General features: G+C 51.8%; 1 long non-coding RNA gene across 1 annotated transcript; it reads right to left on the bottom strand.

Moving 5' to 3' along the window:
* Positions 1-255: 255 nt before the first annotated feature.
* LOC144377589 (uncharacterized) lies at positions 256-882 on the bottom strand. The gene is made up of 2 exons (XR_013438580.1): positions 753-882; positions 256-385 (listed from the first exon to the last, which is right to left on the bottom strand). It is a non-coding gene; the product is annotated as an uncharacterized LOC144377589 (long non-coding RNA).
* Positions 883-13,680: the final 12,798 nt, after the last annotated feature.

The raw sequence follows: 13,680 nt of genomic DNA, 5'->3' as shown, positions 1-13,680 counted from the left end.
AGCTAGTGAACTGAGGCTCATCCCTCACCTCACTGGGCCTCAATTCTACTTTCAAAGTGGACACAGTGACTCCCGTTGGAATCCCTTTGTCCTTCCCTCCCTGTGAGCTCACCCTGAGCAGTCTTCAATGCAAATCGCTTCCAAGGCCAACAAGGTGAACCTGTAGAAGTTGTTCCGTATTAAGAGCCATGGATGAATGGGTAGGCGTTTTAGTCAGCTTTTCATTGCTACAACCAAAAGACTTCACAAGAACAATTTTAAGGAGAAAAAGTTTATTTGGGGGATCTCAGTTTCAGAGGTCTCAGTCCATAGATGCATGACTCCATTCCTCAGGCCTGAGGTGAGGCAGAACATCATGGCGGAAGGGTGTGGCAGAGACAAACAACTGGGGACATGGCCACCAAAAAGCAGAGAGAGACAGAAAGAGAGAAAGAGAGAAAGTAACAAGGTTCATCTCACAAAATATAAACCCCAAAGCCACACCCCTGATGACCCATCTCCTCCAGCCCTACCTACCTGCCTACAGTCAGCACTCAGTTAATCCCTATCTGGAGATTAATTTACTTATTAGGTTAGGCTCTTATAACCAAATCATTTCACCTTTAAATCTTGCATTGTCTCACACTTGAGCTTCTGGGGATCACATCACATCAAAACCATAATAGTAGGGGCAGAGTGGGGGCTGGGAATCCTGCAGCCTGTCGGGTGGGAACAGACATGGTTCACAACCGGGAGGAGGCCCTTAGACTCACTTTCCTTTCCAGCTCTGGGATTCCCAAGGAGAGGTGCGGTGGGTGGCCAGGAAATCTCCATTTCCTGAACAAAGGTCAGCTCCTCTTGCCACTGATGCTCTTTTGGAAGCCTTGGCTTTGGCCAGCAGGGAAGAAAAGCTCCTTCTCTTGGGTGGGGGTGGGGGTGGGCGCTGGCCCAGGCTGCCTGAACACAGACTCCAGTGTTCACTTCTGGGGGGTATTCAGATGCCCAGGGCCTGGCAGGCTCTGCCAGCTGCCTGGAAAAGGGGGCATTGTCCTGTCCCCACTCAGGCTAATGGGGCCTTCCCTCTGTCACTTCTGGGGGCCTGGCTGACTCTCTGCTCCCAGGGTGGGCTGGGACCCAGAAGTGCCTACAGCCAGACACCACAACCCAGCTCTGTGGGAAGAGGGGCAGGTGTGGGCTTGGGGGATGGGCTGGGAGGCCTGATGCTTATTCAAGCCTTTGGCCAGGGGAAGTTGTGGATTCAGAATTACTCTCTGAGCTACAAGAAAGGGGCTGTGTGTGTGTGTGTGTGTGTGTGTGTGTGTGTGTGTGTGTGTATACAAATAGCACAGACACCGAGCCTCTCAGATTCTTTCGGGATCTCAGTTCCCATCTGTGTGGTCTTGCAGACTTCCAAACAGCAAGAAGTCGCAGAGCTCTTGCTAAGGGAGCCCCTGGGTGCACCGATGAACTCAGGAAACCCATTTCCTAACGAAGGAGACTCTAAAGAACAGACAGGAAGTTTGCGTGGGTGCTGGTCCCACAGTGGAAATGAGCTTTGCAAAGAGTTTGGCCTTCTGTCAGGAAGTAACCAAAGCCATCGAGAATGCCATTTCTGTCATTTTCCCCATTAATATAGGAGGTCCAGCAATATGTCCATACTAGAACTCAGAACAGAAGGCATTTGTGGAAAAACTGGTAAAATTCAATTGAGCCTGGCTGGGCTCCGTGATGTGCGCTACTTCAGTGACTGAGGTAGGAGGATGGCTTGAGCCCAGGAGTTTGAGGCCAGCCTTGGCAACAGAGCAAGACCCCATCTCAAACAGTGACAACAAAACAAAACACATAAGCCTGGGCTTTAGTTCATAGTATTGCACCAATATTAACTGATTAGTTGTGACGAACCGTGGTTATGTTAGGTGTCTCTGTTAGGGGAGACAGGAACTCTCTGTACCATTGACAATTTTTCTGCAAGTGTAACGTTATTAAAGAAGAAGCAGGAGGAGACTGGAGAAAAAGCCCTTATTGCCCTGTCTCTTTAGCCCCAACATATATTGTCTGTTATTAAAAAAATTAAGATATAGATGGACACAACACCTTTATTTCATTTATTTAAATCTATGTGGTGCTGAGGATTGAACCCAGTGCCTCACATGTGCCAGATGAGCACTCTACCACTGAGCCACAACCCCAGCCCCTGCTGTCTGTTATTAAGATTGCTAGAAGCCTTGACTTGAGACTACTTTGGACAGGATTTAGAATGAATTCCCCCATTCAAACTGGGCTCAAGAAACATAGTTGCCATTTAGAAAGCAGATCATGTCAGGGACTTGATCCTTTTCATCTCATGTGATAACCTGCCCCATCTGACAAACTCATGTTTTTAAATTTTGGAGACAGGGTCTTGCTCTATTACACAGCCTGGCCTGCAACTTCTGGGCTCAAGCGATCCTCCTGCCTCAGCCTCCTGAGTAGCTGAGATTACAGGCGTGCCATGGTGCTCAGCTCTACAAAATCATTTTAGAGATGAAAAAACATCTGCGGGGTTATGAACCTGGCTGAGGCCACAGAGCCAGGGTTACAGAGCCCAGACTCGCTGACTCCAGAGCTGGAGAAATTTGGGGGTACTTTCTTGGGGTGAGATTTGTATCTGGTCAATCAGTGGGCCAAAGAAATGGGTCTGTGGATGTGCTGGCAAGTGGGGGTGATCTCGAGAGGGGCTTTTTCTCAGCCTGTGGGAACTGCATTCTGTTCACAAACCAGCAGCCACTGCGGGGTGGGGGTGGGAGGCTGAAGTAGCACCATCCTTCACCCAGGCCTCAAGGCCTTTCTTAAACCCGCCCTGTCAGTCACACCAGTCCCTGCTGCTGTCCTAGAGAGTAAGAAAGCAGCATTCTTGTCCCCTGCCCCCCATTGGGGCTCTTCTGGTACTCCTCCGGCCCCCTGGACACAAGAGGGTGTTCCCTCAGCTTTCATTAAGTCCAGGCCCAGCTGCCCAGGCTGTGGGTGGCTGGGGCCCAGCTGGCCCCCTGTGATGGGGCGGTGGGGGACATTGGGAGGACGCCTGGGTGGGCAGCCAGTGAGAGCTGGCTTCCTGAGGCCTCCCCGGGTGCTGAGCAGCGTGGCCACTTCCGAAGGCCCCTTTGTTCACCCCTTTATCCAGAAGAGTGGCTGCAATTGTGCAGGGTACAAAGCCCCCTCCGGCCCTGACTTCCCACCTTGCCTGTGGCCTGGCTGGGAGAGGGTTTCCCAGGCTCCTGGGACAGTAGCCTCCCGCCCCCTCCTAGGCAGCTGGGGACACAGACCCTCTACTTCTGAGCCCAAGATCTATTCATCCAGCCCACACCAGCTCCCCCCGAAACTGCCATCCCTGGCTGGGTCATTCATACAGGCTGCGGGCTCACTGCTCCTCCAATGCCATCCCTGGACACATGCTGCAAGCAGTTCCCAGGCTCAGTGCTAGGGAGATTCTAGCCAGGTGCACAGAACATTTCTGGGGGGTTGCTGATAGGCAGGCCACCTGGGAGTGGTGGGGCCACCCCGCAGCAGTTGGAAAGGGGAGCAGGCTGTGGAGTGGGCCAGAAGGCATGTCTGCAGGGTCCTTGTGCCTAATATGAGCATGCAGAAGTTGCCCAGGGCCAGAGATGGGACAGAGGGAAGGAGACAAGAGGAAGAAAGAAGATCTTTACTCCTCTTCTTCTATATGCCTTTAAGCAATGTGTGCCAGGCCCTGGGCCCGCGTTGCTGCATTCATTCTCACCCAGTCCCACCTGCTCACAGGAACGTGGGGCCGAAAAAAGTCAAGCAGCTTTCTCAAGTTCTCCCAGCTCTCAAGTGGAACTCTAGGTAGTGGGTCTCTGACCCCTAAGCCTGTGCTCTTGACCATTCTGTAGGAAAGAGGCAGAAGATACCAACCAGAGGTGAAGTACGTGGCTGAGACTGCAGAGGCTGCTCTGGGGCTGGCTGGCTCCTATCTGCCTGGACTACTCAGTACAGGGGCTCTCCAGGGGCCCCTCCTTGACTGGTCCCCTAGGTGTGATGGCCTTTGCAGGGTGGAAAGGCTCTGGTCTGTCCAGGAAAGGCCTCCCCACTGCTTTGATCTCTTGCCTCTGTCCCCACCCCTCACCCTTAAAAAAGGACTCAGAGCCACCCTTGTGGGCTCAGCAGCATGGCCTGGGAGACTCATGGAGGAAGTGATGGCTGACCGATGGCCAATGGTTCTCACCCAACCTGTTTCCTTCTGGATCACGAGAGGTAGGGAGTCGAGTTCTAGGTCCTTTCCTGGAATCCAGAAGGCTTCCCAGCCCCAGAGACCAGGCTCAGGCTACCAATCTTCCAGGGGAAGCCAATCCTGCCCACCTCCAACAAGCCGGGAGTCCTTAGGCATCCCCAGGAGCACTTGTTTCTGGATTCCTCTGCCAAAATGGAAGCAGCCCAGCTGACAGCTCCTTTTCCTTTCTTTTTTTTTTTTTTTTTAAACCAGGGATTGAACCCAGGGCACTCAACCACTGAGCCACATCCCCAGCCCCTTTTTAAATATTTTATTTAGAGAAAGGGTCTCACTAAATTTCTTAGAGCCTCCCTAAGTTGCTGAGGCTGGCTTTGAACTTGAGATCCTCCTGCTTCAGCCTCCTGAGCTGCTGGGATTACAGGCATGCACCACTGCACCTGGCCCCCTTCTCTCCTCTTTCTTCTTCCTTCTCCTCCTTCCTTCCCTTCTTTTTTTTTTTTTTTTTTTTTTTTTTTACATTTTTATTTATTTTTTCTTAATTCTCGGCGGACACAACATCATTGTTGGTATGTGGTGCTGCTGGGGATCGAACCCGGGCCGCACGCTTGCCAGGCGAGCGCGCTACCGCTTGAGCCACATCCCCAGCCCCCTTCCTTCCCTTCTTTACCTCCTCCTCTTTCTTCTTCTCCTCCTCTCTCCCTTTCCTTCTCCTCCCTTCCTCTCTTCCTCTGCCTTCCCTTCTACTCCTTTCTTTTCTTCCTCCTGCTTCTCACCTCATCTCCCTCATCCTCTCTGTCTCCTGCTTCCCCTTCATCCTTCTCCCACTCTGCTTCCTTCTCCTCCCCCCTCCAGACCTCTCCAGGGGCCCATGACTTGAAGTTCATATAAGTGACACAGTGAGCACACTCCCCCTCATCAGCCTGCAGTCCACAAATCACAAAGCTTGGGTTTCTATTCTAAGCTCCTTCTTTTATGCATGGACCCAGAGAAGGCATGCAACTTGCTCGAGGTCACACACACTGAAGTGCTCTGTGACCATTTGTCCATGGGAATACAAATAAGCATAGTTGCCATTTATTGAATACCTGAGTCCTATGTCAAGTAGTTTATATCTATTCCACAATATTGACCCTTTCAAACAGGGTTTACTAACTCCTTATTACTTGGCACCAAGGAATTGAAACACAGAGAAGCACAATGGCTTATCTAACATCACACAGCTAGGAAAAGGAAGAGGAGGGATTCAGCTAAATGCTGCTCAGCTCCTCCATTGAGGAGATCTGTTAGGGTTGCTTGTTCTACCTCCCTGTGCTCCACACTCACTGGTCACTGACTCCCCTAGTGGCTGAAGTCCCACAGGGACCTCTGTGTTGTGATAGACTGTGCTTTGCCAGTCCAGATCTGGGATCTCAGCATGCACCTTGCCCCCCCCCCCTGAGATGATACCATCAATTGAGCCAGGGACCCTTTCCTGCTTGCTCAGATCCTGCAATTGAAGACAGAGGAAAAGCCTCTCCCTCCCATCTGTCTGCCCACCCAGAAACCCTCCCCCTGAAATGTCACATGAAGTCGGCATCAACAGAAGCCCAAGGCAGAGGTGGGAGTGTAGCACAGCTGTGGGGATGAAGCAGCCAGAGACATCCAGCCCTTAGCCCCCTGGAGCAGAAGGGGGCCTGTCAGATGTGGGAGGACAAGGGGATGCTCCCTGCTGTGGGGGAGGCCCTAAGCTTGGGCTTCTTGCCAGCCCTAAAGAAGGCCTGATGTCGGCTGAGCCAGGTGGGGGCACAGCAGAAGGTTTATGGGGCTGCTGGGTCCAGGACTGGCCCGCCGAGCACCCCAGAATAAACACATGCGAATACCGGGGAGGAAAGACACTGGTCCATTTGCCAGAGGAGGAAAATGAGCCCCAGATTGGGGAGGGGACTGCTGTGAGTTGACACAGCAGGTTACAGGCAATCAGGGCTTCTGGCTCTCAGAGGAGATGGAAAAGGGGGCCCCAGTGGTTCAGGGGAGGAGTTGGGGCTGCACAGGATCAGAAGTGGGCCAGGACGGTAAGCTGTGCTATGTAGTCAGCACTCAAATCCCTGCCCTCACAGACCTGACATTCTGGTGGAAGAGACAACAAATAAACAAGAAAAAGGACAGTGCAGAATATTACAGAGATATTGGAAGGAGAGGAATAGAGCAGAGAGGATGGACAAGGTGTGCTGGTGGCTGCCATTTTTAATGGGAAGGTCGGAGTATCTCATTAAGAGGGTAACATTGAACCAGGACAGGTGGCACATGCCATGTGACTGGGGAGGCTGAGGCAGGAGGATTGCAAGTTCAAGGCCAGCCTCAGAAACAGTAGAACCCTGTCACAGAATAAAAAAATAAAAAGGGCTGGGATGAAGCTCAGTAGTAGAGCACCCCTGGGTTCAATTCCCAGTACCACTATCACTTCCATCACCACAACCAAGGTGACATTGTAGCAAAAACATGAAACCAATCTATCCAGGCAATTTTTTTTTTGTCTTGGGAATTGAACCCAAGGTGCTTTATAACTTCATAATATCCCTGGCTCATTTATTTTTTTATTTTGAAACAGAGGCTTGCAAAGTTGTTCAGGCTGGCCTTGAACTTGCAGTCCTCTTGCCTCAGCCTCCTGAGCCACCGAGATTATGGGCATATGCCACCATACCTGGCCAGCTTCATTCATCCTTTTTAATTAAGTTAGAAGAGAAGCTCCCAGAGGGCAGGGATGTTAGTCACTGAGGTAGCCTTAGTTCCTGAGCAGGGTCTGGCACCAAGTTCAGTATCTGCAGAATGTTTGAAGATCTGAAAAAAAGAGTGAGGCAAACATTTGGCATCTATTCATTGCCAAGGCTGGTGCAGGGGTTCTCCTCATGAAAAGGACCCAGCAGTTAAAGTCCCTATGTGGGGAGTAGCATTGGGAGAGCCCAGGCTGGTTCCGGGAGCCACATGTTGGTTGATTATGTCATCTCGCCTGTGTCCCTGGGCCTCCCAGGATCCCTCATACTGGGATACCACGGAGAGAGGAGAGCAGACTGTGGTGGTGCCTCTGGAATCAAGTTGTGGTGACCCGCACAGGACAGGAGGGGTGTTCTGTGTGGGTGGGGGTGGGGACCAGGGGCTCTGGGTCCTGATGGCCCTCAAGTTTGTGTGGGGTGGTATGGTGGCTTACCAGGGTGTATCCCTGGGAGACTTAGGTCACCTGGTTAAAGGCCCTGGGAGGCCCCTTGCAGCTGTACACCCTAGCATCAATTCCCCCCTGTGTCAGATAACGACTTCTCAGTTTTAGGGGTCATCATGAAGACTGATGGGGAAGGAAGCACCTGACATCACCCTCAAAGGGCAGCTGAGAATCCCAAACCTGGTGCCCCTCGAGGGCTGAATCTGCCCCTAGGGTGCGCCCTTTCCTAATTTTCACGAAAAAACTTGCAGGGGACTGCAGCACTGTGGGATGCGGGAGAGAGAAGGAACAGTCCTGGCACCTCCATGTTTCCTGAGGTTAAAGCACTTTCCAAGGTGCGGACACTTGACAGTTACCTGGGGCAGGTGGGGCAGAGGATGCAACTCCAGGGGTGGACCCGAAAGCTGGGTCTGACCTACTCATGCCACTTATGTGTGGAGGTGCTGCCCGGAGTCCCTGAACTTTGCTCCACCATCTGCCCCATGGATCAGATGCCACCTGCTGAGGTGGCATCCAAAGGAGGGCTTCTGGATGCTGGACCTTGCTTACTATCCTCCAGTCTCAGTTTCTGTACCCAACTCCTTCCTGCTTGCTGTTTCCTCTCTTGGAAAGAAAGACACAGATGATAAAGTTCTTATTTCCATCACATTTGCCATTTCCTGGACTAAGTAAAGAGTGTCAAGAGAGTGACATGCTAAAAGCCACTCATTACTGTGGCTTCAAGGCAGCGACCAGTGAAAATAGCCAACATCAGAAATAATGTGGTCCAGTCTGTTTTGGGTGCCTAACCCTGCAATTAATCAGCCCTGGAAGGGGGAGATGAGGAAGAGGTGGGGGCAAGGCCTGAGGGGGTTGGGGGCTCCCACCCCAGGAGGTGGGAACCTGGCAATTAAAGGGACAGACACTCTTCCTTCTTAGGATGGGGCACAGTCAGCAAGAAAACAGTTTGCTTATTTTGAATTCAAACCTGTATTGTTGATCTGTGGCTACGATCTCACTCCCTCAAACCCCTAGGAGATTATCATTCAATCCAATTTAGCAGCTGCCCTCTGGGGGCCTACATGTTAGAACAGATGAGAGAAACTAACACATACACATACACATGCACGGAGGCATTTAATTGGTTTGGAAGAAGCCAGACTATTTTATAGAAGTGTTTCCACTTATTTCACTTATTTCCACTTATTTCACTCCCAATGTATTTGTAGGCTTAGTGAGAAATAAACCTTTCCTCCTGGTAGGCTGGCAAACTTTGCAACTTATTTGCAAGCTTGTTTTAAACCTATGGTGTTGTAGGAATAGGGCTAGTTTGAAGGCTGGTTTCAGCTCACACTTCCCACTCTCCACCTTGAACTCACCCAAATTGTTTTTGATGGTCCCTATAGCATCAGGCACATTCCAGTTCTGATAGGGTTCCTGGTATTTAAGGCTGGCCTGTACTGGGGGGCTGGGGTGCTGCCAACCGTGGCTTAAGAGTCAGCCAGAACTCCTGGGCTGGGCATCCAAGGCACAAATATGCCCAGGCCTCTAGGTGACCAGAGTGTGGAAGTGGGGACAGATCCCTGCCACGGAAGCCTCTGAGGTCACAGGAGACTTTGATCTTCTGACCTTTTAGCCCCCTGAGGATCAGTAAATTAATCCACTAAAGAAGCTTGGTTGTTTTTATCTGATTCCCAACACTGTCACCCCCCCACCCCTAGTCCCCTTTGTAGACCCTAGGGGCTTAGAGACCAGATGAGTAAAACCCACACAGGGGTCAGAGGGGAGGGCCTGGCAATTAACCCTGCATCCTGAGCAGGGTGGAGTCAGAGGTCAGTGGGAGTTGGGAGGGGCTGGCCCCAGCTGCCAGGCCTGCACAGAGACCTCTAGGGACACCCACAGGTGGGATTCCAGCCAGGGACAAGCCCCAAGATCCGCCTCTCCACCATCCCAGTCCTGAGCAACCTCTGGCTTCCTAGAAGACTGTATTGGCCTGCTCCTGTCCCAGCCTCTTGCAGGGGTGGGACCCTTGCCCCCCACCCCATCTGAAGCAGCAGTCGACTCCTCCCGCCCCATCCCTTCCCCCTCCACTCTACTTTTGGAGGAGAATAACCTGTGATAATTTTTTCTTCTTCTTTCTGGCAACTAATGGACTCCTTAAATAGCAAAAATTGCGGCCTGTAATTAAGATCTTGCTTTTTAAATGATTAATCATTGTAACCCCTTTGAGCACACCCTACTCTCCTCTCTTCTCACATTGAAATGCAGATCGTTGGCAAGGGAGGGAGGTGCTCCCAAGCCACTGAGGAGCAATTAAACCTTCCCAGCTGTCACTCGCTGCCTCCTCTGCCTCCCCGGCCTGTCCAGACACTGAGGAGTGAGAGTGCAGGGCCCTGCACCGCAGCAGTGGCGCCAGACTCGCCAGCAGCCTGGCTGGGGGCATCACCCGGTAGTCTGCCTCCAAGCCTGACCCTTGCCCTTGCAGGGCAGCCTAGAAGCTGGCTTCTAGAAACTCCTAGAAAAGCAGACGACCTTCGCTGAACACTTCCTATGTGCCCAGCACTTTAGGCATAAGACTTCATTCAGTTATCACAATAGCCACCTGAGAAATGTGAAGGAGTCCCATTTCTATAAAAGGGCACATGGAGGTGCAAACGTACAAAGTGACAAGTGGATTGCTAGCAGGGTTTGAAACAAGGGTGGACTGATCCAACACTGGGCTTGTTTTATTTACTCTTTCATGTGTTGGCAGGAGGTCAAGGGCGCACCCCACTGAACACACACACACACACACACACACACACACACACACACACACGGACATGCACATAAATGCTCTCACCAGCAGTTCTTCTCCAGCTTGCAAAGGACTCTCTGGCTTGATCTTTTTTAAGCCATCCTTGCAAACAGTTGCCACCATTTATCAGCCAGCCCTTCTCCCTTGGATGTATACAGGATTTGGAGATGGTAGGTGGTTTAGAGGGGAAATGGAACTTGGGAACCCCTGGGGTCTATACCGCTCATTTTACAGACAACACGGGAGCTTGGGGGTTAACAGGCTTGGCCAAGATCACATACCACCCTTCTAGCACTCAGCAGGGTGGGAGACCCACAGCAGAAACAAGTTGTATGTATGCACATTGGTGGGGGTTGGGGAAGGAAGGCTCCATCCATGGTAACTGTGGCAGATGATGAGGGAGGACAGACATGCGGATGGGGCTACCATACCAGTTGTGCAGACCTCTACTTAGATGCACGGGGCCAGAAGGACCACACTGCTGGCCAAACCAAGATGTGTGCCCGGGTCCTGGGCTGGAACAAGGAAAGGGGACTAGCCAGCAGGCTGCAGCAGAGAGTCCCCTCTTGATCCACAGTGGAGAGCTGATTCCAGTGGAAGCTCATGCTACATATAGACCTAAATGGTTAGTGACCCACCCTCGTTAAGATCTCATGAACCATAGACTGTGGTGGGAGGTGACACCTGCCCCGCAGAGGATGATTTGGCAAGATAGGGCAAAATTACAAATGCATATAAGCTTTGGCCCAGCCAGCCTCCTCCTGGGAATTTATCCTACACACACGCTCCCACTGTGAGAGCTGACTGATGCACACGGCTATTTGTTGCAGCAACATTTGTGAAAGCAAAAGATTGCGAGCAACCCAAATGAGCCTCAAGAGAGGATAGGTTAATGTCATACCATGTAGCTGAGAAAAAGAATGTGGTAGTTCCCTCTGCTCTGGTAGAGAAAGGTCCCAAAGAGCCCCATGATACTTGGTCATAAAGAAGGAAACAAAAGCAAGGTATAATACAATATGCCACCTTTCGTGTAAAAAGAAGGGACAAATAATCATGTTTGCACTAGCTTGTGTAGGTACAAAGAAGGTCTAGAAGGATATGTGAGAAACTCATTATCATAATTATTATTTATTATTATTTGCAGTACTAGAGATTGAATCTAGAAGCCCTCTACCATTGAGCTAAATCCCCAGCATTTTTTTATTCTTTATCTTGAGACAGGGTCTTTTTAAGTTGCCCAAGCTGGCCTCAAACTTGTGATCCTCCTGCCTCATTTGTTAGAATCACTGGGATTACTGGCATGTGCCGTTATTCCTGGCAACAACAATTATCTTTTAAGGAGTGGTGAAGCCCAGTATGGTGGCTCATGCCTGTCATCCCAGTGGCTGGGGAGGCCGAGGCAGGAGGATCATAAGTTTGAGGCCAGTCTCAGCAACTTAGCAAGGGCCTACACAACTTAGTTAGACCCTGTCTTTAAAACAAACAAACAAACAAAAAAGGGAGCTGGGATCTATGTAAAGTGGTAAAGCACCCCTAAGTTCAATCCCCTCCCTAAAAAAAGGGGTGGTGAGAACTGGGCAGTTAAGACCATGAGGAGTACAAAGGACACTTCTCACAGCAAAACTTAGAAATTTTCATTCTAGGTGAAAGTATCAGCTATTCAAAATAATTAAATATGATCTTCTCTGCCCTCGGTTGATCTGTTACACTTACAAGCACCTATAAACATCACCTTTCCCAAGAAGATGGTTCCATGCTCTCAGAATGTACACACCAATCCCAGTGGGCGCACGCTGTCATGCAGCATGCACACCTTGGGACGGAGCCCTCTGAGGCCTGGAGGCATGAGAGTCCAGGGCTGATGGTAAGCTGAGCCTGCTGCTGGTCCTTGTCTTCTTCAGCAACCTTCCAGTTTCCTTGGCCTCTTAGCTGATCTCATGTCAGGACTCATCTAAATCAGGCAGGAGTGTGGCCTTCCTCCCCCATTGTCTTGCAAGACACGGAGAGTGTCAGCAAGTTCGAGGTCTCTGTTCTAGCTATACCTGATGTGGCACCCGTGCATGTACAGCCACACGTACACACATGAGCACACAGGCCTTACTGAGGCTACCCCACCCGTCACTGGTGCCTCAGTCAGGAAAAGGGACTGGGGAGTGGTGAGCTGGAGAAAGGAGGACACTGGGTTCCTCTATCAGCCTCTCATCTGGGGTAGGTCACACAATAGGTGTTCAGGAAGTGCAAGGGTCATAACTAGGGCTATCAGACCCTCCCACCATTCTCCTAAGAGGCATCTCACTAGCTTTAGATCATGGCATGGCATGTGGTGGCCAAAGGGCCAGTGGCCTGATCCTGCTGGGCAGATTTCAGGATGAGTCCCCAGGAAGCATGGAGGTTCTCAGGAAATGGGCTTTGGGGATACAAGTCTCCTGGGGCGTAGGACTTCAGGGGTCAGTAAAGTTTAGGAGAGGGTAGCCCAGCTCACCACACCCAGAATCGGTGCCCTGTCCTGGTCCTCACACCCATCAGGGCTATGTGGCCTCCTCCCAATTTGGCTCCAAGGAGTGACCCAACTCTTCTGTCAATCTGAAAGCAGGTTCAGCTTCCCTGGAAGCCCTTGGACGTGAACCTCAGGCTCCCTTGATGCCTCTCCCCTCATGGAAGCATCGCACACCAGACAAGGGGCTGGTGAACACGCACCCATTACAGCCAGCAGCTGTTAGGGCCACTGGGCCACTGTGGCACCTTCAAAGGCCTGGGAGAGAGCCTGGCTGATGCAGGGGATGCCTGTGGCTCTCAGATGGCACCCACCCTGGCCCACAGGGTTTGGCCTAGAGGACAGGATGAGGAAGGCCCATGGCTCCTTCCTCTCTCTACCCCACCCCATATTCCAGGACAGCTGGAGGAGCTGCACAGTGTGTTGGGCCAGCCCAGCCCGCTTGTTCCCACCCTAGGGCCACTTAGAGAGTCACAAATTAGGTTGCCCAATGCATCGGCAGCCCAGTCTGGAAACAGCTCCTGAGCTGAACGCGGGCTGAGGCCCGTCTGGGCCCAGCAGACGTCTGCCTGTATTCAGCTGTAATTGACGTTCACAAACGTCTGTAACTTTGTCTGGAGGGACACAAAGCGCCCCCATGCACAGCCCAGGCAGCCTCTTTATGTCGCCCCCTTTCATCTGGCAGTCAAAAGTGTAGGAGCCGCCTGGGCTGTCCTGCCGGGTCTCAGAGCCCCGACAAAGCCCTGCTGCACACAGAAGCCGCTGGTGGGCCTTCCCCTCCTGGAGCGCACTATGCTAATCCAGCCAGCCCAGACCCCCTCCCACCCCCCCACCGCCGGAATATCGAAGATGGCCCAGTGGGTTGCAGAGTCAGCCCCTGGGGATGAGCAGAGCCCTGACTCACCCAGAGGAGGGGAGGCACCAGTCAGTGAGAATGTCTAGGATCCCCATCCCCCAGGAGAAGGGGCACATAAATTCCTGAAATCACAGGAAAATCTACACCCAGGTCC

Source organism: Ictidomys tridecemlineatus, chromosome 5 (assembly GCF_052094955.1).
Source record: "Ictidomys tridecemlineatus isolate mIctTri1 chromosome 5, mIctTri1.hap1, whole genome shotgun sequence".
Classification (NCBI taxonomy): domain Eukaryota; kingdom Metazoa; phylum Chordata; class Mammalia; order Rodentia; family Sciuridae; genus Ictidomys; species Ictidomys tridecemlineatus.
Note: the sequence above shows the minus strand (reverse complement) of the source record. Positions and strands in the feature narration are given on the sequence as shown.